This window comes from Procambarus clarkii, chromosome 77 (genome assembly GCF_040958095.1).
Source record: "Procambarus clarkii isolate CNS0578487 chromosome 77, FALCON_Pclarkii_2.0, whole genome shotgun sequence".
Classification (NCBI taxonomy): domain Eukaryota; kingdom Metazoa; phylum Arthropoda; class Malacostraca; order Decapoda; family Cambaridae; genus Procambarus; species Procambarus clarkii.
The window spans coordinates 7,445,681-7,470,442 of record NC_091226.1 but is presented as its reverse complement, the minus strand read 5'-3'; the positions used below and the strand labels follow the sequence as shown (position 1 = coordinate 7,470,442).

Sequence of the window (24,762 nt, the reverse complement as noted above, 5' to 3'; positions counted from 1 at the left end):
ACGATTATGTTAATTGGTTATGTACATTAATGAATCGTGTTAATTTGAATTGCAGTAATTACTTCACACCAGCCAACATCGTATGAGGAAAAAGCCTTGGAACGAGCAGCAGAAGTGAGTCAGTCGAGTCCGGGTTTGATGGGTCGAAGCTGAACAACTGCAACGAGTTAGAGGGAAGGAAGGAAGGAAGGGAAGGAAGGAAGGAAGGAAGGAAGGAAGGAGAAAGAAGGAGAAAGAAGGAGAGTGAGAGTGAGTAATATCATTAATAACTTTAGATTAAAGATTATGTGCGAGCAAAGAAATACGATGGTTGGTGTGGAAGGAAAGAAGTTGATTTTATGAATGGGGGGGGGGTTGCCAGTTAGTGCAATATTAATGATTTTGTTTGTTTTCTGAGATAGGTTATATAGGGTGAAGTTTTTCTCTATTTATATTAAAGTGTGGAAACTGGTTTAGATAGCTTAGTGGTTTGTTATGAAAAGGCTGGTAGAGATGGGTTGAATAGTGTTAGACTGTGTCTGCATTTAGTGGAGAACTGGATTTGTGTATTTAAATGGCATCTAATATGACGTAGTCATTGTGTCAAATAAACTCTAAATCAACGGGTTTACTATGATCGAGAACCTAACTATAATAGTTACATTGTTGGCATGCTCTTCTTTTTTTTTACAGAATTACTCACTCTCCCTTGTGAGGGAGGGCGGGAGGGAGGGAGGAGTGTGTGTGTATATCACTCGGAATTCCTTAGTCGCTCTGACGGCGAAATTATATTCATACATACATCAAGATTAGACGTTTATCTATTTAATTTACCATTGCTGGAATGTACCAATGCGTAAAAAGACGAAATTCGACTTGAGATGGAGGGAGGTGTTGCTTTGGTGTGGTTTTTACACGGCAACTCAACGATCGTTTGCCACTTCCACGCTTGCCTGCCAGCCGGCCAGCCACTAGCCTCAAAGTGAATTCCAGTGTCTTGATTAGCTTTACAATCCATCATTTACCTCAATACACACTAACAATGTGTATTTATATACTTCAATCGAGCATTCGATGCACACATTCACCTGTAATATATACGTCAATGAAACCCAGAACCCACCCAAGTTCAAGCGCACCTGCACTCTCACCCCTCTCCATTTGAATGCTAGTTTCCTATTTAGATTTCAAATGCTTCATTCACCCCTCTAAACACCACCGACGTATATTTACATTCTTTATTTAGGCATGTATGCAGGCACACATTCATTCACGTAAAATAACGAATAAATTGATATAGAATCTACTATAATTTGCAAAGCGACCAACCACCAAATGTCATTGTGAAAGCTAGTTTCGTAATTAGCTTTGCAATACTTCATTTACCTCCCTAAACACCAACAATGACCGAGTATTTGTATACTCGGTAAAAGCGATGGATGGATTCCTTACACATTCACATATATTAAGCAATGAATTTGCTATAGTACCTACAGTACTCAGACTTCTCGAATTACTTACATCTTCTTATATCTTAACTTTGTTGTTCATTCAACAACAGAGTCGTTTTCCAGGGAATCCCGTTATGTTAGATGATGCATCGCCTCGCCTCGCCTCGCATGGCATCGAATCGCATGCATCATTGCATCGCATCGCATTGAACTGCATGGTATTGAATCACAAGGCATTGAATGGCATGGCATGGCATGGCATGGCATGGCATCACGTCACGTCTCTCGTCTCTCGTCTCTCGTCTCTCGTCTCTAGTCTCGTCTCTGTCTCTCGTCTCTCGTCTCGTCTCTCGTCGTCTCTCTCGTCTCTCGTCTCTCGTCTCTCTCTCGTCTCTCGTCTCTCGTCTCTCGTCTCTCGTCTCTCGTCTCTCGTCTCTCGTCTCTCGTCTCTCGCCTCTCGCCTCTCGCCTCTCGCCTCTCGCCTCTCGCCTCTAGCCTCTCGCCACCAGCCCAGCCTCGCTCGCTTCGCCTCGTCTCCGGTTTGTGAAAACGATGTATCAAGCAAAGTGTTAGATGTGAAAAAGTCGTGATATATATACAAAAATGGAATAGTTGGCGCGTAATAGTGCTGTTCGTTTTCTGTTATGGTATCAGAGAGAGAACGTCTCCTATTTATATTTTTTGACGAGCGTTGGCGTAACAGGCCCCTTGCACTTTTAATTCGTTATTGTACTTTTCAAAAGCTGTAGCTACCTTAAGACACATGACAAATGGAGGTTTATGTATTAGAGTTAAGCGCTATACTCCCTGGCCAGGAGGAATTCGTGAAACGCCACGCGAGTCTGTTTACCACTTTGCCGCCAGTTACATATTCACTACTCATGAATGAAACCATGTAATATCATGAATTTGCATATATATATAAATTCATTGATCAGGTAAGAAATGGTTAAAGCCTTTACTGCATGGCGTTTTATATGTATCTTGAATTCGAATAGTACTCAACGATAATCACATGCCCTTTTGCAATTGAAACTCGCTACGTGGTTTCTAGCCGCAATTGTTGCCTGGTGTTGCAGAGCAACCATGCATCCTATCGCTTCTCGGCCTTTTGGCTAAGATCAAAGTGTAGTATCTGTTCTTATCAGCTTAATATCTGATACGATCCCCATGTGGGATCCTCGATATTAAACTGATTTTTGCAACATGGCGAAGTGCTAGGAGCTTGCTCCACCTTTGCCGCGGATCGGCCCGGTATTGCAGTACCTCTGGGATCGGTCCACTCCCTTCGGGGAGACCAAAAACAACCCTATCAACTAGTCAAAATCAAGTAGGAGACGATTATGTTAATTGGTTATGTACATTAATGAATCGTGTTAATTTGAATTGCAGTAATTACTTCACACCAGCCAACATCGTATGAGGAAAAAGCCTTGGAACGAGCAGCAGAAGTGAGTCAGTCGAGTCCGGGTTTGATGGGTCGAAGCTGAACAACTGCAACGAGTTAGAGGGAAGGAAGGAAGGAAGGAAGGAAGGAAGGAAGGAAGGAAGGAAGGAGAAAGAAGGAGAAAGAAGGAGAGTGAGGTGAGTAATATCATTTAATAACTTTAGATTAAAGATTATGTGCGAGCAAAGAAATACGATGGTTGGTGTGGAAGGAAAGAAGTTGATTTTATGAATGGGGGGGGGGTTGCCAGTTAGTGCAATATTAATTGATTTTGTTTGTTTTCTGAGATAGGTTATATAGGGTGAAGTTTTTCTCTATTTATATAAGTGTGGAAACTGGTTTAGATAGCTTAGTGGTTTGTTATGAAAAGGCTGGTAGAGATGGGTTGAATAGTGTTAGACTTGTGTCTGCATTTAGTGGAGAACTGGATTTGGTATTTAAATGGCATCTAATATGACGTAGTCATTGTGCAAATAAACTCTAAATCAACGGGTTTACTATGATCGAGAACCTAACTATAATAGTTACCCATTGTTGGCATGCTCTTCTTTTTTTTACAGAATTACTCACTCTCCCTTGTGAGGGAGGGAGGGAGGGAGGGAGGAGTGTGTGTGTATATCACTCGGAATTCCTTAGTCGGCTCTGACGGCGAAATTATATTCATACATACATCAAGATTAGACGTTTATCTATTTAATTTACCATTGCTGGAATGTACCAATGCGTAATAAAGACGAAATTCGACTTGAGATGGAGGGAGGTGTTGCTTTGGTGTGGTTTTACACGGCAACTCAACGATCGTTTGCCACTTCCACGCTTGCCTGCCAGCCGGCCAGCCACTAGCCTCAAAGTGAATTCCAGTGTCTTGATTAGCTTTACAATCCATCATTTACCTCAATACACACTAACAATGTGTATTTATATACTTCAATCGAGCATTCGATGCACACATTCACCTGTAATATATACGTCAATGAAACCCAGAACCCACCCAAGTTCAAGCGCACCTGCACTCTCACCCCTCTCCATTTGAATGCTAGTTTCCTATTTAGATTTCAAATGCTTCATTCACCCCTCTAAACACCACCGACGTATATTTACATTCTTTATTTAGGCAATGTATGCAGGCACACATTCATTCACGTAAAATAACGAATAAAATTGATATAGAATCTACTATAATTTGCAAAGCGACCAACCACCAAATGTCATTGTGAAAGCTAGTTTCGTAATTAGCTTTGCAATACTTCATTTACCTCCCTAAACACCAACAATGAGCGAGTATTTGTATACTCGGTAAAAGCGATGGATGGATTCCTTACACATTCACATATATTAAGCAATGAATTTGCTATAGTACCTACAGTACTCAGACTTCTCGAATTACTTACATCTTCTTATATCTTAACTTTGTTGTTCATTCAACAACAGAGTCGTTTTCCAGGGAATCCCGTTATGTTAGATGATGCATCGCCTCGCCTCGCCTCGCATGGCATCGAATCGCATGTCATTGCATCGCATCGCATTGAACTGCATGGTATTGAATCACAAGGCATTGAATGGCATGGCATGGCATGGCATGGCATGGCATCACGTCACGTCTCTCGTCTCTCGTCTCTCGTCTCTCGTCTCTAGTCTCTCGTCTCGTCTCTCGTCTCTCGTCTCTCGTCTCTCTCGTCTCGTCTCTCGTCTCTCGTCTCTCGTCTCTCGTCTCTCGTCTCTCGTCTCTCGTCTCTCGTCTCTCGTCTCTCGTCTCTCGCCTCTCGCCTCTCGCCTCTCGCCTCTCGCCTCTCGCCTCTCGCCTCTAGCCTCTAGCCTCTCGCCACCCAGCCCTGCCTCGCTTCGCCTCGTCTCCGGTTTGTGAAAACGATGTATCAAGCAAAGTGTTAGATGTGAAAAAGTCGTGATATATATACAAAAATGGAATAGTTGGCGCGTAATAGTGCTGTTCGTTTTCTGTTATGGTATCAGAGAGAGAACGTCTCCTATTTATATTTTTTGACGAGCGTTGGCGTAACAGGCCCCTTGCACTTTTAATTCGTTATTGTACTTTTCAAAAGCTGTAGCTACCTTAAGACACATGACAAATGGAGGTTTATGTATTAGAGTTAAGCGCTATACTCCCTGGCCAGGAGCGAATTCGTGAAACGCCACGCGAGTCTGTTTACCACTTTGCCGCCAGTTACATATTCACTACTCATGAATGAAACCATGTAATATCATGAATTTGCATATATATATAAATTCATTGATCAGGTAAGAAATGGTTAAAGCCTTTACTGCATGGCGTTTATATGTATGCTTGAATTCGAATAGTACTCAACGATAATCACATGCCCTTTTGCAATTGAAACTCGCTACGTGGTTTCTAGCCGCAATTGTTGCCTGGTGTTGCAGAGCAACCATGCATCCTATCGCTTCTCGGCCTTTTGGCTAAGATCAAAGTGTAGTATCTGTTCTTATCAGCTTAATATCTGATACGATCCCCATGTGGGATCCTCGATATTAAACTGATTTTTGCAACATGGCGAAGTGCTAGGAGCTTGCTCCACCTTTGCCGCGGATCGGCCCGGTATTGCAGTACCTCTGGGATCGGTCCACTCCCTTCGGGGAGACCAAAAACAACCCTATCAACTAGTCAAAATCAAGTAGGAGACGATTATGTTAATTGGTTATGTACATTAATGAATCGTGTTAATTTGAATTGCAGTAATTACTTCACACCAGCCAACATCGTATGAGGAAAAAGCCTTGGAACGAGCAGCAGAAGTGAGTCAGTCGAGTCCGGGTTTGATGGGTCGAAGCTGAACAACTGCAACGAGTTAGAGGGAAGGAAGGAAGGAAGGAAGGAAGGAAGGAAGGAAGGAAGGAAGGAGAAAGAAGGAGAAAGAAGGAGAGTGAGGTGAGTAATATCATTTAATAACTTTAGATTAAAGATTATGTGCGAGCAAAGAAATACGATGGTTGGTGTGGAAGGAAAGAAGTTGATTTTATGAATGGGGGGGGGGTTGCCAGTTAGTGCAATATTAATTGATTTTGTTTGTTTTCTGAGATAGGTTATATAGGGTGAAGTTTTTCTCTATTTATATAAGTGTGGAAACTGGTTTAGATAGCTTAGTGGTTTGTTATGAAAAGGCTGGTAGAGATGGGTTGAATAGTGTTAGACTTGTGTCTGCATTTAGTGGAGAACTGGATTTGGTATTTAAATGGCATCTAATATGACGTAGTCATTGTGCAAATAAACTCTAAATCAACGGGTTTACTATGATCGAGAACCTAACTATAATAGTTACCCATTGTTGGCATGCTCTTCTTTTTTTTACAGAATTACTCACTCTCCCTTGTGAGGGAGGGAGGGAGGGAGGGAGGAGTGTGTGTGTATATCACTCGGAATTCCTTAGTCGGCTCTGACGGCGAAATTATATTCATACATACATCAAGATTAGACGTTTATCTATTTAATTTACCATTGCTGGAATGTACCAATGCGTAATAAAGACGAAATTCGACTTGAGATGGAGGGAGGTGTTGCTTTGGTGTGGTTTTACACGGCAACTCAACGATCGTTTGCCACTTCCACGCTTGCCTGCCAGCCGGCCAGCCACTAGCCTCAAAGTGAATTCCAGTGTCTTGATTAGCTTTACAATCCATCATTTACCTCAATACACACTAACAATGTGTATTTATATACTTCAATCGAGCATTCGATGCACACATTCACCTGTAATATATACGTCAATGAAACCCAGAACCCACCCAAGTTCAAGCGCACCTGCACTCTCACCCCTCTCCATTTGAATGCTAGTTTCCTATTTAGATTTCAAATGCTTCATTCACCCCTCTAAACACCACCGACGTATATTTACATTCTTTATTTAGGCAATGTATGCAGGCACACATTCATTCACGTAAAATAACGAATAAAATTGATATAGAATCTACTATAATTTGCAAAGCGACCAACCACCAAATGTCATTGTGAAAGCTAGTTTCGTAATTAGCTTTGCAATACTTCATTTACCTCCCTAAACACCAACAATGAGCGAGTATTTGTATACTCGGTAAAAGCGATGGATGGATTCCTTACACATTCACATATATTAAGCAATGAATTTGCTATAGTACCTACAGTACTCAGACTTCTCGAATTACTTACATCTTCTTATATCTTAACTTTGTTGTTCATTCAACAACAGAGTCGTTTTCCAGGGAATCCCGTTATGTTAGATGATGCATCGCCTCGCCTCGCCTCGCATGGCATCGAATCGCATGTCATTGCATCGCATCGCATTGAACTGCATGGTATTGAATCACAAGGCATTGAATGGCATGGCATGGCATGGCATGGCATGGCATCACGTCACGTCTCTCGTCTCTCGTCTCTCGTCTCTCGTCTCTAGTCTCGTCTCTAGTCTCTCGTCTCTCGTCTCTCGTCTCTCGTCTCTCGTCTCTCGTCTCTCGTCTCTCGTCTCTCGTCTCTCGTCTCTCGTCTCTCGTCTCTCGTCTCTCGTCTCTCGTCTCTCGTCTCTCGTCTCTCGCCTCTCGCCTCTCGCCTCTCGCGCCTCTAGCCTCTAGCCTCTAGCCTCTCGCCACCCAGCCCTGCCTCGCTTCGCCTCGTCTCCGGTTTGTGAAAACGATGTATCAAGCAAAGTGTTAGATGTGAAAAAGTCGTGATATATATACAAAAATGGAATAGTTGGCGCGTAATAGTGCTGTTCGTTTTCTGTTATGGTATCAGAGAGAGAACGTCTCCTATTTATATTTTTTGACGAGCGTTGGCGTAACAGGCCCCTTGCACTTTTAATTCGTTATTGTACTTTTCAAAAGCTGTAGCTACCTTAAGACACATGACAAATGGAGGTTTATGTATTAGAGTTAAGCGCTATACTCCCTGGCCAGGAGCGAATTCGTGAAACGCCACGCGAGTCTGTTTACCACTTTGCCGCCAGTTACATATTCACTACTCATGAATGAAACCATGTAATATCATGAATTTGCATATATATATAAATTCATTGATCAGGTAAGAAATGGTTAAAGCCTTTACTGCATGGCGTTTATATGTATGCTTGAATTCGAATAGTACTCAACGATAATCACATGCCCTTTTGCAATTGAAACTCGCTACGTGGTTTCTAGCCGCAATTGTTGCCTGGTGTTGCAGAGCAACCATGCATCCTATCGCTTCTCGGCCTTTTGGCTAAGATCAAAGTGTAGTATCTGTTCTTATCAGCTTAATATCTGATACGATCCCCATGTGGGATCCTCGATATTAAACTGATTTTTGCAACATGGCGAAGTGCTAGGAGCTTGCTCCACCTTTGCCGCGGATCGGCCCGGTATTGCAGTACCTCTGGGATCGGTCCACTCCCTTCGGGGAGACCAAAAACAACCCTATCAACTAGTCAAAATCAAGTAGGAGACGATTATGTTAATTGGTTATGTACATTAATGAATCGTGTTAATTTGAATTGCAGTAATTACTTCACACCAGCCAACATCGTATGAGGAAAAAGCCTTGGAACGAGCAGCAGAAGTGAGTCAGTCGAGTCCGGGTTTGATGGGTCGAAGCTGAACAACTGCAACGAGTTAGAGGGAAGGAAGGAAGGAAGGAAGGAAGGAAGGAAGGAAGGAAGGAAGGAGAAAGAAGGAGAAAGAAGGAGAGTGAGGTGAGTAATATCATTTAATAACTTTAGATTAAAGATTATGTGCGAGCAAAGAAATACGATGGTTGGTGTGGAAGGAAAGAAGTTGATTTTATGAATGGGGGGGGGGTTGCCAGTTAGTGCAATATTAATTGATTTTGTTTGTTTTCTGAGATAGGTTATATAGGGTGAAGTTTTTCTCTATTTATATAAGTGTGGAAACTGGTTTAGATAGCTTAGTGGTTTGTTATGAAAAGGCTGGTAGAGATGGGTTGAATAGTGTTAGACTTGTGTCTGCATTTAGTGGAGAACTGGATTTGGTATTTAAATGGCATCTAATATGACGTAGTCATTGTGCAAATAAACTCTAAATCAACGGGTTTACTATGATCGAGAACCTAACTATAATAGTTACCCATTGTTGGCATGCTCTTCTTTTTTTTACAGAATTACTCACTCTCCCTTGTGAGGGAGGGAGGGAGGGAGGGAGGAGTGTGTGTGTATATCACTCGGAATTCCTTAGTCGGCTCTGACGGCGAAATTATATTCATACATACATCAAGATTAGACGTTTATCTATTTAATTTACCATTGCTGGAATGTACCAATGCGTAATAAAGACGAAATTCGACTTGAGATGGAGGGAGGTGTTGCTTTGGTGTGGTTTTACACGGCAACTCAACGATCGTTTGCCACTTCCACGCTTGCCTGCCAGCCGGCCAGCCACTAGCCTCAAAGTGAATTCCAGTGTCTTGATTAGCTTTACAATCCATCATTTACCTCAATACACACTAACAATGTGTATTTATATACTTCAATCGAGCATTCGATGCACACATTCACCTGTAATATATACGTCAATGAAACCCAGAACCCACCCAAGTTCAAGCGCACCTGCACTCTCACCCCTCTCCATTTGAATGCTAGTTTCCTATTTAGATTTCAAATGCTTCATTCACCCCTCTAAACACCACCGACGTATATTTACATTCTTTATTTAGGCAATGTATGCAGGCACACATTCATTCACGTAAAATAACGAATAAAATTGATATAGAATCTACTATAATTTGCAAAGCGACCAACCACCAAATGTCATTGTGAAAGCTAGTTTCGTAATTAGCTTTGCAATACTTCATTTACCTCCCTAAACACCAACAATGAGCGAGTATTTGTATACTCGGTAAAAGCGATGGATGGATTCCTTACACATTCACATATATTAAGCAATGAATTTGCTATAGTACCTACAGTACTCAGACTTCTCGAATTACTTACATCTTCTTATATCTTAACTTTGTTGTTCATTCAACAACAGAGTCGTTTTCCAGGGAATCCCGTTATGTTAGATGATGCATCGCCTCGCCTCGCCTCGCATGGCATCGAATCGCATGTCATTGCATCGCATCGCATTGAACTGCATGGTATTGAATCACAAGGCATTGAATGGCATGGCATGGCATGGCATGGCATGGCATCACGTCACGTCTCTCGTCTCTCGTCTCTCGTCTCTCGTCTCTAGTCTCTCGTCTCTAGTCTCTCGTCTCTCGTCTCTCGTCTCTCGTCTCTCGTCTCTCGTCTCTCGTCTCTCGTCTCTCGTCTCTCGTCTCTCGTCTCTCGTCTCTCGTCTCTCGTCTCTCGTCTCTCGCCTCTCGCCTCTCGCCTCTCGCCTCTCGCCTCTCGCCTCTAGCCTCTAGCCTCTCGCCACCCAGCCCTGCCTCGCTTCGCCTCGTCTCCGGTTTGTGAAAACGATGTATCAAGCAAAGTGTTAGATGTGAAAAAGTCGTGATATATATACAAAAATGGAATAGTTGGCGCGTAATAGTGCTGTTCGTTTTCTGTTATGGTATCAGAGAGAGAACGTCTCCTATTTATATTTTTTGACGAGCGTTGGCGTAACAGGCCCCTTGCACTTTTAATTCGTTATTGTACTTTTCAAAAGCTGTAGCTACCTTAAGACACATGACAAATGGAGGTTTATGTATTAGAGTTAAGCGCTATACTCCCTGGCCAGGAGCGAATTCGTGAAACGCCACGCGAGTCTGTTTACCACTTTGCCGCCAGTTACATATTCACTACTCATGAATGAAACCATGTAATATCATGAATTTGCATATATATATAAATTCATTGATCAGGTAAGAAATGGTTAAAGCCTTTACTGCATGGCGTTTATATGTATGCTTGAATTCGAATAGTACTCAACGATAATCACATGCCCTTTTGCAATTGAAACTCGCTACGTGGTTTCTAGCCGCAATTGTTGCCTGGTGTTGCAGAGCAACCATGCATCCTATCGCTTCTCGGCCTTTTGGCTAAGATCAAAGTGTAGTATCTGTTCTTATCAGCTTAATATCTGATACGATCCCCATGTGGGATCCTCGATATTAAACTGATTTTTGCAACATGGCGAAGTGCTAGGAGCTTGCTCCACCTTTGCCGCGGATCGGCCCGGTATTGCAGTACCTCTGGGATCGGTCCACTCCCTTCGGGGAGACCAAAAACAACCCTATCAACTAGTCAAAATCAAGTAGGAGACGATTATGTTAATTGGTTATGTACATTAATGAATCGTGTTAATTTGAATTGCAGTAATTACTTCACACCAGCCAACATCGTATGAGGAAAAAGCCTTGGAACGAGCAGCAGAAGTGAGTCAGTCGAGTCCGGGTTTGATGGGTCGAAGCTGAACAACTGCAACGAGTTAGAGGGAAGGAAGGAAGGAAGGAAGGAAGGAAGGAAGGAAGGAAGGAAGGAAGGAGGAAGAAGGAGAAAGAAGGAGAGTGAGGTGAGTAATATCATTTAATAACTTTAGATTAAAGATTATGTGCGAGCAAAGAAATACGATGGTTGGTGTGGAAGGAAAGAAGTTGATTTTATGAAGGGGGGGGGGTTGCCAGTTAGTGCAATATTAATTGATTTTGTTTGTTTTCTGAGATAGGTTATATAGGGTGAAGTTTTTCTCTATTTATATAAGTGTGGAAACTGGTTTAGATAGCTTAGTGGTTTGTTATGAAAAGGCTGGTAGAGATGGGTTGAATAGTGTTAGACTTGTGTCTGCATTTAGTGGAGAACTGGATTTGGTATTTAAATGGCATCTAATATGACGTAGTCATTGTGCAAATAAACTCTAAATCAACGGGTTTACTATGATCGAGAACCTAACTATAATAGTTACCCATTGTTGGCATGCTCTTCTTTTTTTTACAGAATTACTCACTCTCCCTTGTGAGGGAGGGAGGGAGGAGGGAGGGAGGAGTGTGTGTGTATATCACTCGGAATTCCTTAGTCGGCTCTGACGGCGAAATTATATTCATACATACATCAAGATTAGACGTTTATCTATTTAATTTACCATTGCTGGAATGTACCAATGCGTAATAAAGACGAAATTCGACTTGAGATGGAGGGAGGTGTTGCTTTGGTGTGGTTTTACACGGCAACTCAACGATCGTTTGCCACTTCCACGCTTGCCTGCCAGCCGGCCAGCCACTAGCCTCAAAGTGAATTCCAGTGTCTTGATTAGCTTTACAATCCATCATTTACCTCAATACACACTAACAATGTGTATTTATATACTTCAATCGAGCATTCGATGCACACATTCACCTGTAATATATACGTCAATGAAACCCAGAACCCACCCAAGTTCAAGCGCACCTGCACTCTCACCCCTCTCCATTTGAATGCTAGTTTCCTATTTAGATTTCAAATGCTTCATTCACCCCTCTAAACACCACCGACGTATATTTACATTCTTTATTTAGGCAATGTATGCAGGCACACATTCATTCACGTAAAATAACGAATAAAATTGATATAGAATCTACTATAATTTGCAAAGCGACCAACCACCAAATGTCATTGTGAAAGCTAGTTTCGTAATTAGCTTTGCAATACTTCATTTACCTCCCTAAACACCAACAATGAGCGAGTATTTGTATACTCGGTAAAAGCGATGGATGGATTCCTTACACATTCACATATATTAAGCAATGAATTTGCTATAGTACCTACAGTACTCAGACTTCTCGAATTACTTACATCTTCTTATATCTTAACTTTGTTGTTCATTCAACAACAGAGTCGTTTTCCAGGGAATCCCGTTATGTTAGATGATGCATCGCCTCGCCTCGCCTCGCATGGCATCGAATCGCATGTCATTGCATCGCATCGCATTGAACTGCATGGTATTGAATCACAAGGCATTGAATGGCATGGCATGGCATGGCATGGCATGGCATCACGTCACGTCTCTCGTCTCTCGTCTCTCGTCTCTCGTCTCTAGTCTCTAGTCTCGTCTCTCGTCTCTCGTCTCTCGTCTCTCGTCTCTCGTCTCTCGTCTCTCGTCTCTCGTCTCTCGTCTCTCGTCTCTCGTCTCTCGTCTCTCGTCTCTCGTCTCGTCGTCTCTCGCCTCTCGCCTCTCGCCTCTCGCCTCTCGCCTCTCGCCTCTAGCCTCTAGCCTCTCGCCACCCAGCCCTGCCTCGCTTCGCCTCGTCTCCGGTTTGTGAAAACGATGTATCAAGCAAAGTGTTAGATGTGAAAAAGTCGTGATATATATACAAAAATGGAATAGTTGGCGCGTAATAGTGCTGTTCGTTTTCTGTTATGGTATCAGAGAGAGAACGTCTCCTATTTATATTTTTTGACGAGCGTTGGCGTAACAGGCCCCTTGCACTTTTAATTCGTTATTGTACTTTTCAAAAGCTGTAGCTACCTTAAGACACATGACAAATGGAGGTTTATGTATTAGAGTTAAGCGCTATACTCCCTGGCCAGGAGCGAATTCGTGAAACGCCACGCGAGTCTGTTTACCACTTTGCCGCCAGTTACATATTCACTACTCATGAATGAAACCATGTAATATCATGAATTTGCATATATATATAAATTCATTGATCAGGTAAGAAATGGTTAAAGCCTTTACTGCATGGCGTTTATATGTATGCTTGAATTCGAATAGTACTCAACGATAATCACATGCCCTTTTGCAATTGAAACTCGCTACGTGGTTTCTAGCCGCAATTGTTGCCTGGTGTTGCAGAGCAACCATGCATCCTATCGCTTCTCGGCCTTTTGGCTAAGATCAAAGTGTAGTATCTGTTCTTATCAGCTTAATATCTGATACGATCCCCATGTGGGATCCTCGATATTAAACTGATTTTTGCAACATGGCGAAGTGCTAGGAGCTTGCTCCACCTTTGCCGCGGATCGGCCCGGTATTGCAGTACCTCTGGGATCGGTCCACTCCCTTCGGGGAGACCAAAAACAACCCTATCAACTAGTCAAAATCAAGTAGGAGACGATTATGTTAATTGGTTATGTACATTAATGAATCGTGTTAATTTGAATTGCAGTAATTACTTCACACCAGCCAACATCGTATGAGGAAAAAGCCTTGGAACGAGCAGCAGAAGTGAGTCAGTCGAGTCCGGGTTTGATGGGTCGAAGCTGAACAACTGCAACGAGTTAGAGGAAGGAAGGAAGGAAGGAAGGAAGGAAGGAAGGAAGGAAGGAAGGAAGGAAGGAAGGAAGGAGAAAGAAGGAGAGTGAGGTGAGTAATATCATTTAATAACTTTAGATTAAAGATTATGTGCGAGCAAAGAAATACGATGGTTGGTGTGGAAGGAAAGAAGTTGATTTTATGAATGGGGGGGGGGTTGCCAGTTAGTGCAATATTAATTGATTTTGTTTGTTTTCTGAGATAGGTTATATAGGGTGAAGTTTTTCTCTATTTATATAAGTGTGGAAACTGGTTTAGATAGCTTAGTGGTTTGTTATGAAAAGGCTGGTAGAGATGGGTTGAATAGTGTTAGACTTGTGTCTGCATTTAGTGGAGAACTGGATTTGGTATTTAAATGGCATCTAATATGACGTAGTCATTGTGCAAATAAACTCTAAATCAACGGGTTTACTATGATCGAGAACCTAACTATAATAGTTACCCATTGTTGGCATGCTCTTCTTTTTTTTACAGAATTACTCACTCTCCCTTGTGAGTGAGGAGGGAGGGAGGGAGGGAGGAGTGTGTGTGTATATCACTCGGAATTCCTTAGTCGGCTCTGACGGCGAAATTATATTCATACATACATCAAGATTAGACGTTTATCTATTTAATTTACCATTGCTGGAATGTACCAATGCGTAATAAAGACGAAATTCGACTTGAGATGGAGGGAGGTGTTGCTTTGGTGTGGTTTTACACGGCAACTCAACGATCGTTTGCCACTTCCACGCTTGCCAGCCGGCCAGCCACTAGCCTCAAAGTGAATTCCAGTGTCTTGATTAGCTTTACAATCCATCATTTACCTCAATACACACTAACAATGTGTATTTATATACTTCAATCGAGCATTCGATGCACACATTCACCTGTAATATATACGTCAATGAAACCCAGAACCCACCCAAGTTCAAGCGCACCTGCACTCTCACCCCTCTCCATTTGAATGCTAGTTTCCTATTTAGATTTCAAATGCTTCATTCACCCCTCTAAACACCACCGACGTATATTTACATTCTTTATTTAGGCAATGTATGCAGGCACACATTCATTCACGTAAAATAACGAATAAAATTGATATAGAATCTACTATAATTTGCAAAGCGACCAACCACCAAATGTCATTGTGAAAGCTAGTTTCGTAATTAGCTTTGCAATACTTCATTTACCTCCCTAAACACCAACAATGAGCGAGTATTTGTATACTCGGTAAAAGCGATGGATGGATTCCTTACACATTCACATATATTAAGCAATGAATTTGCTATAGTACCTACAGTACTCAGACTTCTCGAATTACTTACATCTTCTTATATCTTAACTTTGTTGTTCATTCAACAACAGAGTCGTTTTCCAGGGAATCCCGTTATGTTAGATGATGCATCGCCTCGCCTCGCATGGCATCGAATCGCATGTCATTGCATCGATCGCATCGCATTGAACTGCATGGTATTGAATCACAAGGCATTGAATGGCATGGCATGGCATCACGCACGTCTCTCGTCTCTCGTCTCTCGTCTCTCGTCTCTCGTCTCTAGTCTCTAGTCTCTAGTCTCTAGTCTCTCGTCTCTCGTCTCTCGTCTCTCGTCTCTCGTCTCTCGTCTCTCGTCTCTCGTCTCTCGTCTCTCGTCTCTCGTCTCTCGTCTCTCGTCTCTCGTCTCTCGTCTCTTCGTCTCTCGTCTCTCGCCTCTCGCCTCTCGCCTCTCGCCTCTCGCCTCTCGCCTCTAGCCTCTAGCCTCGCCTCTCGCCACCCAGCCCTGCCTCGCTTCGCCTCGTCTCCGGTTTGTGAAAACGATGTATCAAGCAAAGTGTTAGATGTGAAAAAGTCGTGATATATATACAAAAATGGAATAGTTGGCGCGTAATAGTGCTGTTCGTTTTCTGTTATGGTATCAGAGAGAGAACGTCTCCTATTTATATTTTTTGACGAGCGTTGGCGTAACAGGCCCCTTGCACTTTTAATTCGTTATTGTACTTTTCAAAAGCTGTAGCTACCTTAAGACACATGACAAATGGAGGTTTATGTATTAGAGTTAAGCGCTATACTCCCTGGCCAGGAGCGAATTCGTGAAACGCCACGCGAGTCTGTTTACCACTTTGCCGCCAGTTACATATTCACTACTCATGAATGAAACCATGTAATATCATGAATTTGCATATATATATAAATTCATTGATCAGGTAAGAAATGGTTAAAGCCTTTACTGCATGGCGTTTATATGTATGCTTGAATTCGAATAGTACTCAACGATAATCACATGCCCTTTTGCAATTGAAACTCGCTACGTGGTTTCTAGCCGCAATTGTTGCCTGGTGTTGCAGAGCAACCATGCATCCTATCGCTTCTCGGCCTTTTGGCTAAGATCAAAGTGTAGTATCTGTTCTTATCAGCTTAATATCTGATACGATCCCCATGTGGGATCCTCGATATTAAACTGATTTTTGCAACATGGCGAAGTGCTAGGAGCTTGCTCCACCTTTGCCGCGGATCGGCCCGGTATTGCAGTACCTCTGGGATCGGTCCACTCCCTTCGGGGAGACCAAAAACAACCCTATCAACTAGTCAAAATCAAGTAGGAGACGATTATGTTAATTGGTTATGTACATTAATGAATCGTGTTAATTTGAATTGCAGTAATTACTTCACACCAGCCAACATCGTATGAGGAAAAAGCCTTGGAACGAGCAGCAGAAGTGAGTCAGTCGAGTCCGGGTTTGATGGGTCGAAGCTGAACAACTGCAACGAGTTAGAGGGAAGGAAGGAAGGAAGGAAGGAAGGAAGGAAGGAAGGAAGGAAGGAAGGAAGGAAGGAAGGAGAAAGAAGGAGAGTGAGGTGAGTAATATCATTTAATAACTTTAGATTAAAGATTATGTGCGAGCAAAGAAATACGATGGTTGGTGTGGAAGGAAAGAAGTTGATTTTATGAATGGGAGGTTGCCAGTTAGTGCAATATTAATTGATTTTGTTTGTTTTCTGAGATAGGTTATATAGGGTGAAGTTTTTCTCTATTTATATAAGTGTGGAAACTGGTTTAGATAGCTTAGTGGTTTGTTATGAAAAGGCTGGTAGAGATGGGTTGAATAGTGTTAGACTTGTGTCTGCATTTAGTGGAGAACTGGATTTGGTATTTAAATGGCATCTAATATGACGTAGTCATTGTGCAAATAAACTCTAAATCAACGGGTTTACTATGATCGAGAACCTAACTATAATAGTTACCCATTGTTGGCATGCTCTTCTTTTTTTTACAGAATTACTCACTCTCCCTTGTGAGTGAGGGAGGGAGGGAGGGAGGGAGGAGTGTGTGTGTATATCACTCGGAATTCCTTAGTCGGCTCTGACGGCGAAATTATATTCATACATACATCAAGATTAGACGTTTATCTATTTAATTTACCATTGCTGGAATGTACCAATGCGTAATAAAGACGAAATTCGACTTGAGATGGAGGGAGGTGTTGCTTTGGTGTGGTTTTACACGGCAACTCAACGATCGTTTGCCACTTCCACGCTGCCAGCCGGCCAGCCACTAGCCTCAAAGTGAATTCCAGTGTCTTGATTAGCTTTACAATCCATCATTTACCTCAATACACACTAACAATGTGTATTTATATACTTCAATCGAGCATTCGATGCACACATTCACCTGTAATATATACGTCAATGAAACCCAGAACCCACCCAAGTTCAAGCGCACCTGCACTCTCACCCCTCTCCATTTGAATGCTAGTTTCCTATTTAGATTTCAAATGCTTCATTCACCCCTCTAAACACCACCGACGTATATTTACATTCTTTATTTAGGCAATGTATGCAGGCACACATTCATTCACGTAAAATAACGAATAAAATTGATATAGAATCTACTATAATTTGCAAAGCGACCAACCACCAAATGTCATTGTGAAAGCTAGTTTCGTAATTAGCTTTGCAATACTTCATTTACCTCCCTAAACACCAACAATGAGCGAGTATTTGTATACTCGGTAAAAGCGATGGATGGATTCCTTACACATTCACATATATTAAGCAATGAATTTGCTATAGTACCTACAGTACTCAGACTTCTCGAATTACTTACATCTTCTTATATCTTAACTTTGTTGTTCATTCAACAACAGAGTCGTTTTCCAGGGAATCCCGTTATGTTAGATGATGCATCGCCTCGCCTCGCATGGCATCGAATCGCATGTCATTGCATCGCATCGCATTGAACTGCATGGTATTGAATCACAAGGCATTGAATGGCATGGCATGGCATGGTCACGTCTCGTCTCTCGTCTCTCGTCTCTCGTCTCTCGTCTCTAGTCTCTCGTCTCTCTAGTCTCTAGTCTCTCGTCTCTCGTCTCTCGTCTCTCGTCTCTCGTCTCTCGTCTCTCGTCTCTCGTCTCTCGTCTCTCGTCTCTCGTCTCTCGTCTCTCGTCTCTCGTCTCTCGTCTCTCGCCTCTCGTCTCTCGTCTCTCGCCTCTCGCCTCTCGCCTCTCGCCTCTCGCCTCTCGCTCTAGCCTCTAGCCTCGCCTCTCGCCACCCAGCCCTGCCTCGCTTCGCCTCGTCTCCGGTTTGTGAAAACGATGTATCAAGCAAAGTGTTAGATGTGAAAAAGTCGTGATATATATACAAAAATGGAATAGTTGGCGCGTAATAGTGCTGTTCGTTTTCTGTTATGGTATCAGAGAGAGAACGTCTCCTATTTATATTTTTTGACGAGCGTTGGCGTAACAGGCCCCTTGCACTTTTAATTCGTTATTGTACTTTTCAAAAGCTGTAGCTACCTTAAGACACATGACAAATGGAGGTTTATGTATTAGAGTTAAGCGCTATACTCCCTGGCCAGGAGCGAATTCGTGAAACGCCACGCGAGTCTGTTTACCACTTTGCCGCCAGTTACATATTCACTACTCATGAATGAAACCATGTAATATCATGAATTTGCATATATATATAAATTCATTGATCAGGTAAGAAATGGTTAAAGCCTTTACTGCATGGCGTTTATATGTATGCTTGAATTCGAATAGTACTCAACGATAATCACATGCCCTTTTGCAATTGAAACTCGCTACGTGGTTTCTAGCCGCAATTGTTGCCTGGTGTTGCAGAGCAACCATGCATCCTATCGCTTCTCGGCCTTTTGGCTAAGATCAAAGTGTAGTATCTGTTCTTATCAGCTTAATATCTGATACGATCCCCATGTGGGATCCTCGATATTAAACTGATTTTTGCAACATGGCGAAGTGCTAGGAGCTTGCTCCACCTTTGCCGCGGATCGGCCCGGTATTGCAGTACCTCTGGGATCGGTCCACTCCCTTCGGGGAGACCAAAAACAACCCTATCAACTAGTCAAAATCAAGTAGGAGACGATTATGTTAATTGGTTATGTACATTAATGAATCGTGTTAATTTGAATTGCAGTAATTACTTCACACCAGCCAACATCGTATGAGGAAAAAGCCTTGGAACGAGCAGCAGAAGTGAGTCAGTCGAGTCCGGGTTTGATGGGTCGAAGCTGAACAACTGCAACGAGTTAGAGGGAAGGAAGGAAGGAAGGAAGGAAAGGAAGGAAGGAAGGAAGGAAGGAAGGAAGGAAGGAGAAAGAAGGAGAGTGAGGTGAGTAATATCATTTAATAACTTTAGATTAAAGATTATGTGCGAGCAAAGAAATACGATGGTTGGTGTGGAAGGAAAGAAGTTGATTTTATGAATGGGGGGGGGTTGCCAGTTAGTGCAATATTAATTGATTTTGTTTGTTTTCTGAGATAGGTTATATAGGGTGAAGTTTTTCTCTATTTATATAAGTGTGGAAACTGGTTTAGATAGCTTAGTGGTTTGTTATGAAAAGGCTGGTAGAGATGGGTTGAATAGTGTTAGACTTGTGTCTGCATTTAGTGGAGAACTGGATTTGGTATTTAAATGGCATCTAATATGACGTAGTCATTGTGCAAATAAACTCTAAATCAACGGGTTTACTATGATCGAGAACCTAACTATAATAGTTACCCATTGTTGGCATGCTCTTCTTTTTTTTACAGAATTACTCACTCTCCCTTGTGAGTGAGGGAGGGAGGGAGGGAGGGAGGAGTGTGTGTGTATATCACTCGGAATTCCTTAGTCGGCTCTGACGGCGAAATTATATTCATACATACATCAAGATTAGACGTTTATCTATTTAATTTACCATTGCTGGAATGTACCAATGCGTAATAAAGACGAAATTCGACTTGAGATGGAGGGAGGTGTTGCTTTGGTGTGGTTTTACACGGCAACTCAACGATCGTTTGCCACTTCCACGCTTTGCCAGCCGGCCAGCCACTAGCCTCAAAGTGAATTCCAGTGTCTTGATTAGCTTTACAATCCATCATTTACCTCAATACACACTAACAATGTGTATTTATATACTTCAATCGAGCATTCGATGCACACATTCACCTGTAATATATACGTCAATGAAACCCAGAACCCACCCAAGTTCAAGCGCACCTGCACTCTCACCCCTCTCCATTTGAATGCTAGTTTCCTATTTAGATTTCAAATGCTTCATTCACCCCTCTAAACACCACCGACGTATATTTACATTCTTTATTTAGGCAATGTATGCAGGCACACATTCATTCACGTAAAATAACGAATAAAATTGATATAGAATCTACTATAATTTGCAAAGCGACCAACCACCAAATGTCATTGTGAAAGCTAGTTTCGTAATTAGCTTTGCAATACTTCATTTACCTCCCTAAACACCAACAATGAGCGAGTATTTGTATACTCGGTAAAAGCGATGGATGGATTCCTTACACATTCACATATATTAAGCAATGAATTTGCTATAGTACCTACAGTACTCAGACTTCTCGAATTACTTACATCTTCTTATATCTTAACTTTGTTGTTCATTCAACAACAGAGTCGTTTTCCAGGGAATCCCGTTATGTTAGATGATGCATCGCCTCGCCTCTCGCATGGCATCGAATCGCATGTCATTGCATCGCATCATCGCATCGCATTGAACTGCATGGTATTGAATCACAAGGCATTGAATGGCATGGCATGGCATGGCATCACGTCTCACGTCTCTCGTCTCTCGTCTCTCGTCTCTCGTCTCTAGTCTCTAGTCTCTAGTCTCTAGTCTCTCGTCTCTCGTCTCTCGTCTCTCGTCTCTCGTCTCTCGTCTCTCGTCTCTCGTCTCTCGTCTCTCGTCTCTCGTCTCTCGTCTCTCGTCTCTCGTCTCTCGCTCTCTCTCTCGTCTCTCGCTCTCGCCTCTCGCCTCTCGCCTCTCGCCTCTCGCCTCTAGCCTCTAGCCTCTAGCCTCTCGCCACCCAGCCCTGCCTCGCTTCGCCTCGTCTCCGGTTTGTGAAAACGATGTATCAAGCAAAGTGTTAGATGTGAAAAAGTCGTGATATATATACAAAAATGGAATAGTTGGCGCGTAATAGTGCTGTTCGTTTTCTGTTATGGTATCAGAGAGAGAACGTCTCCTATTTATATTTTTTGACGAGCGTTGGCGTAACAGGCCCCTTGCACTTTTAATTCGTTATTGTACTTTTCAAAAGCTGTAGCTACCTTAAGACACATGACAAATGGAGGTTTATGTATTAGAGTTAAGCGCTATACTCCCTGGCCAGGAGCGAATTCGTGAAACGCCACGCGAGTCTGTTTACCACTTTGCCGCCAGTTACATATTCACTACTCATGAATGAAACCATGTAATATCATGAATTTGCATATATATAAATTCATTGATCAGGTAAGAAATGGTTAAAGCCTTTACTGCATGGCGTTTATATGTATGCTTGAATTCGAATAGTACTCAACGATAATCACATGCCCTTTTGCAATTGAAACTCGCTACGTGGTTTCTAGCCGCAATTGTTGCCTGGTGTTGCAGAGCAACCATGCATCCTATCGCTTCTCGGCCTTTTGGCTAAGATCAAAGTGTAGTATCTGTTCTTATCAGCTTAATATCTGATACGATCCCCATGTGGGATCCTCGATATTAAACTGATTTTTGCAACATGGCGAAGTGCTAGGAGCTTGCTCCACCTTTGCCGCGGATCGGCCCGGTATTGCAGTACCTCTGGGATCGGTCCACTCCCTTCGGGGAGACCAAAAACAACCCTATCAACTAGTCAAAATCAAGTAGGAGACGATTATGTTAATTGGTTATGTACATTAATGAATCGTGTTAATTTGAATTGCAGTAATTACTTCACACCAGCCAACATCGTATGAGGAAAAAGCCTTGGAACGAGCAGCAGAAGTGAGTCAGTCGAGTCCGGGTTTGATGGGTCGAAGCTGAACAACTGCAACGAGTTAGAGGGAAGGAAGGAAGGAAGGAAGGAAGGAAGGAAGGAAGGAAGGAAGGAAGAAGGAAGAAGGAGAAAGAAGGAGAGTGAGGTGAGTAATATCATTTAATAACTTTAGATTAAAGATTATGTGCGAGCAAAGAAATACGATGGTTGGTGTGGAAGGAAAGAAGTTGATTTTATGAATGGGGGGGGGGTTGCCAGTTAGTGCAATATTAATTGATTTTGTTTGTTTTCTGAGATAGGTTATATAGGGTGAAGTTTTTCTCTATTTATATAAGTGTGGAAACTGGTTTAGATAGCTTAGTGGTTTGTTATGAAAAGGCTGGTAGAGATGGGTTGAATAGTGTTAGACTTGTGTCTGCATTTAGTGGAGAACTGGATTTGGTATTTAAATGGCATCTAATATGACGTAGTCATTGTGCAAATAAACTCTAAATCAACGGGTTTACTATGATCGAGAACCTAACTATAATAGTTACCCATTGTTGGCATGCTCTTCTTTTTTTTACAGAATTACTCACTCTCCCTTGTGAGTGAGGGAGGGAGGGAGGGAGGGAGGAGTGTGTGTGTATATCACTCGGAATTCCTTAGTCGGCTCTGACGGCGAAATTATATTCATACATACATCAAGATTAGACGTTTATCTATTTAATTTACCATTGCTGGAATGTACCAATGCGTAATAAAGACGAAATTCGACTTGAGATGGAGGGAGGTGTTGCTTTGGTGTGGTTTTACACGGCAACTCAACGATCGTTTGCCACTTCCACGCTTTGCCAGCCGGCCAGCCACTAGCCTCAAAGTGAATTCCAGTGTCTTGATTAGCTTTACAATCCATCATTTACCTCAATACACACTAACAATGTGTATTTATATACTTCAATCGAGCATTCGATGCACACATTCACCTGTAATATATACGTCAATGAAACCCAGAACCCACCCAAGTTCAAGCGCACCTGCACTCTCACCCCTCTCCATTTGAATGCTAGTTTCCTATTTAGATTTCAAATGCTTCATTCACCCCTCTAAACACCACCGACGTATATTTACATTCTTTATTTAGGCAATGTATGCAGGCACACATTCATTCACGTAAAATAACGAATAAAATTGATATAGAATCTACTATAATTTGCAAAGCGACCAACCACCAAATGTCATTGTGAAAGCTAGTTTCGTAATTAGCTTTGCAATACTTCATTTACCTCCCTAAACACCAACAATGAGCGAGTATTTGTATACTCGGTAAAAGCGATGGATGGATTCCTTACACATTCACATATATTAAGCAATGAATTTGCTATAGTACCTACAGTACTCAGACTTCTCGAATTACTTACATCTTCTTATATCTTAACTTTGTTGTTCATTCAACAACAGAGTCGTTTTCCAGGGAATCCCGTTATGTTAGATGATGCATCGCCTCGCCTCGCATGGCATCGAATCGCATGTCATCATGCATGCATCGCATCGCATTGAACTGCATGGTATTGAATCACAAGGCATTGAATGGCATGGCATGGCACATCACGTCTCTCGTCTCTCGTCTCTCGTCTCTCGTCTCTCGTCTCGTCTCTAGTCTCTAGTCTCTAGTCTCTCGTCTCTCGTCTCTCGTCTCTCGTCTCTCGTCTCTCGTCTCTCGTCTCTCGTCTCTCTCTCGTCTTCGTCTCTCGTCTCTCGTCTCTCGTCTCTCGTCTCTCGCTCTCGTCTCTCGTCTCTCGCCTCTCGCCTCTCGCCTCTCGCCTCTCGCCTCTCGCCTCTCTAGCCTCTAGCCTCTCGCCACCCAGCCCTGCCTCGCTTCGCCTCGTCTCCGGTTTGTGAAAACGATGTATCAAGCAAAGTGTTAGATGTGAAAAAGTCGTGATATATATACAAAAATGGAATAGTTGGCGCGTAATAGTGCTGTTCGTTTTCTGTTATGGTATCAGAGAGAGAACGTCTCCTATTTATATTTTTTGACGAGCGTTGGCGTAACAGGCCCCTTGCACTTTTAATTCGTTATTGTACTTTTCAAAAGCTGTAGCTACCTTAAGACACATGACAAATGGAGGTTTATGTATTAGAGTTAAGCGCTATACTCCCTGGCCAGGAGCGAATTCGTGAAACGCCACGCGAGTCTGTTTACCACTTTGCCGCCAGTTACATATTCACTACTCATGAATGAAACCATGTAATATCATGAATTTGCATATATATATAAATTCATTGATCAGGTAAGAAATGGTTAAAGCCTTTACTGCATGGCGTTTATATGTATGCTTGAATTCGAATAGTACTCAACGATAATCACATGCCCTTTTGCAATTGAAACTCGCTACGTGGTTTCTAGCCGCAATTGTTGCCTGGTGTTGCAGAGCAACCATGCATCCTATCGCTTCTCGGCCTTTTGGCTAAGATCAAAGTGTAGTAATCGGCTAAGATCAAAGTTGT

At 42.3% G+C, this 24,762-nt stretch overlaps 1 long non-coding RNA gene and 8 other non-coding genes across 9 annotated transcripts; all 9 read left to right on the top strand.

Annotated features, from left to right (window-relative positions):
* The first annotated feature begins 2,525 nt into the window (after positions 1–2,525).
* Positions 2,526–2,718, top strand: LOC138357362 (U2 spliceosomal RNA). The gene has a single exon (XR_011224941.1). It is a non-coding gene; the product is annotated as a U2 spliceosomal RNA (small nuclear RNA).
* A 108-nt stretch (positions 2,719–2,826) lies between these two features.
* On the top strand, positions 2,827–11,303 carry LOC138357321 (uncharacterized). The gene is made up of 4 exons (XR_011224918.1): positions 2,827–3,014; positions 5,588–5,779; positions 8,355–8,546; positions 11,115–11,303. It is a non-coding gene; the product is annotated as an uncharacterized lncRNA (long non-coding RNA).
* LOC138357361 (U2 spliceosomal RNA) lies at positions 5,291–5,483 on the top strand. Its single transcript, XR_011224940.1, has one exon. It is a non-coding gene; the product is annotated as a U2 spliceosomal RNA (small nuclear RNA).
* LOC138357360 (U2 spliceosomal RNA) lies at positions 8,058–8,250 on the top strand. Its single transcript, XR_011224939.1, has one exon. It is a non-coding gene; the product is annotated as a U2 spliceosomal RNA (small nuclear RNA).
* LOC138357359 (U2 spliceosomal RNA) lies at positions 10,818–11,010 on the top strand. The gene has a single exon (XR_011224938.1). It is a non-coding gene; the product is annotated as a U2 spliceosomal RNA (small nuclear RNA).
* Positions 11,304–13,582: 2,279 nt separating the features above from the next.
* On the top strand, positions 13,583–13,775 carry LOC138357358 (U2 spliceosomal RNA). The gene has a single exon (XR_011224937.1). It is a non-coding gene; the product is annotated as a U2 spliceosomal RNA (small nuclear RNA).
* A 2,588-nt stretch (positions 13,776–16,363) lies between these two features.
* Positions 16,364–16,556, top strand: LOC138357357 (U2 spliceosomal RNA). Its single transcript, XR_011224936.1, has one exon. It is a non-coding gene; the product is annotated as a U2 spliceosomal RNA (small nuclear RNA).
* Positions 16,557–19,141: 2,585 nt separating this feature from the next.
* Positions 19,142–19,334, top strand: LOC138357356 (U2 spliceosomal RNA). The gene has a single exon (XR_011224935.1). It is a non-coding gene; the product is annotated as a U2 spliceosomal RNA (small nuclear RNA).
* Positions 19,335–21,924: 2,590 nt separating this feature from the next.
* On the top strand, positions 21,925–22,117 carry LOC138357355 (U2 spliceosomal RNA). The gene has a single exon (XR_011224934.1). It is a non-coding gene; the product is annotated as a U2 spliceosomal RNA (small nuclear RNA).
* The last annotated feature ends 2,645 nt before the right edge of the window (positions 22,118–24,762 follow it).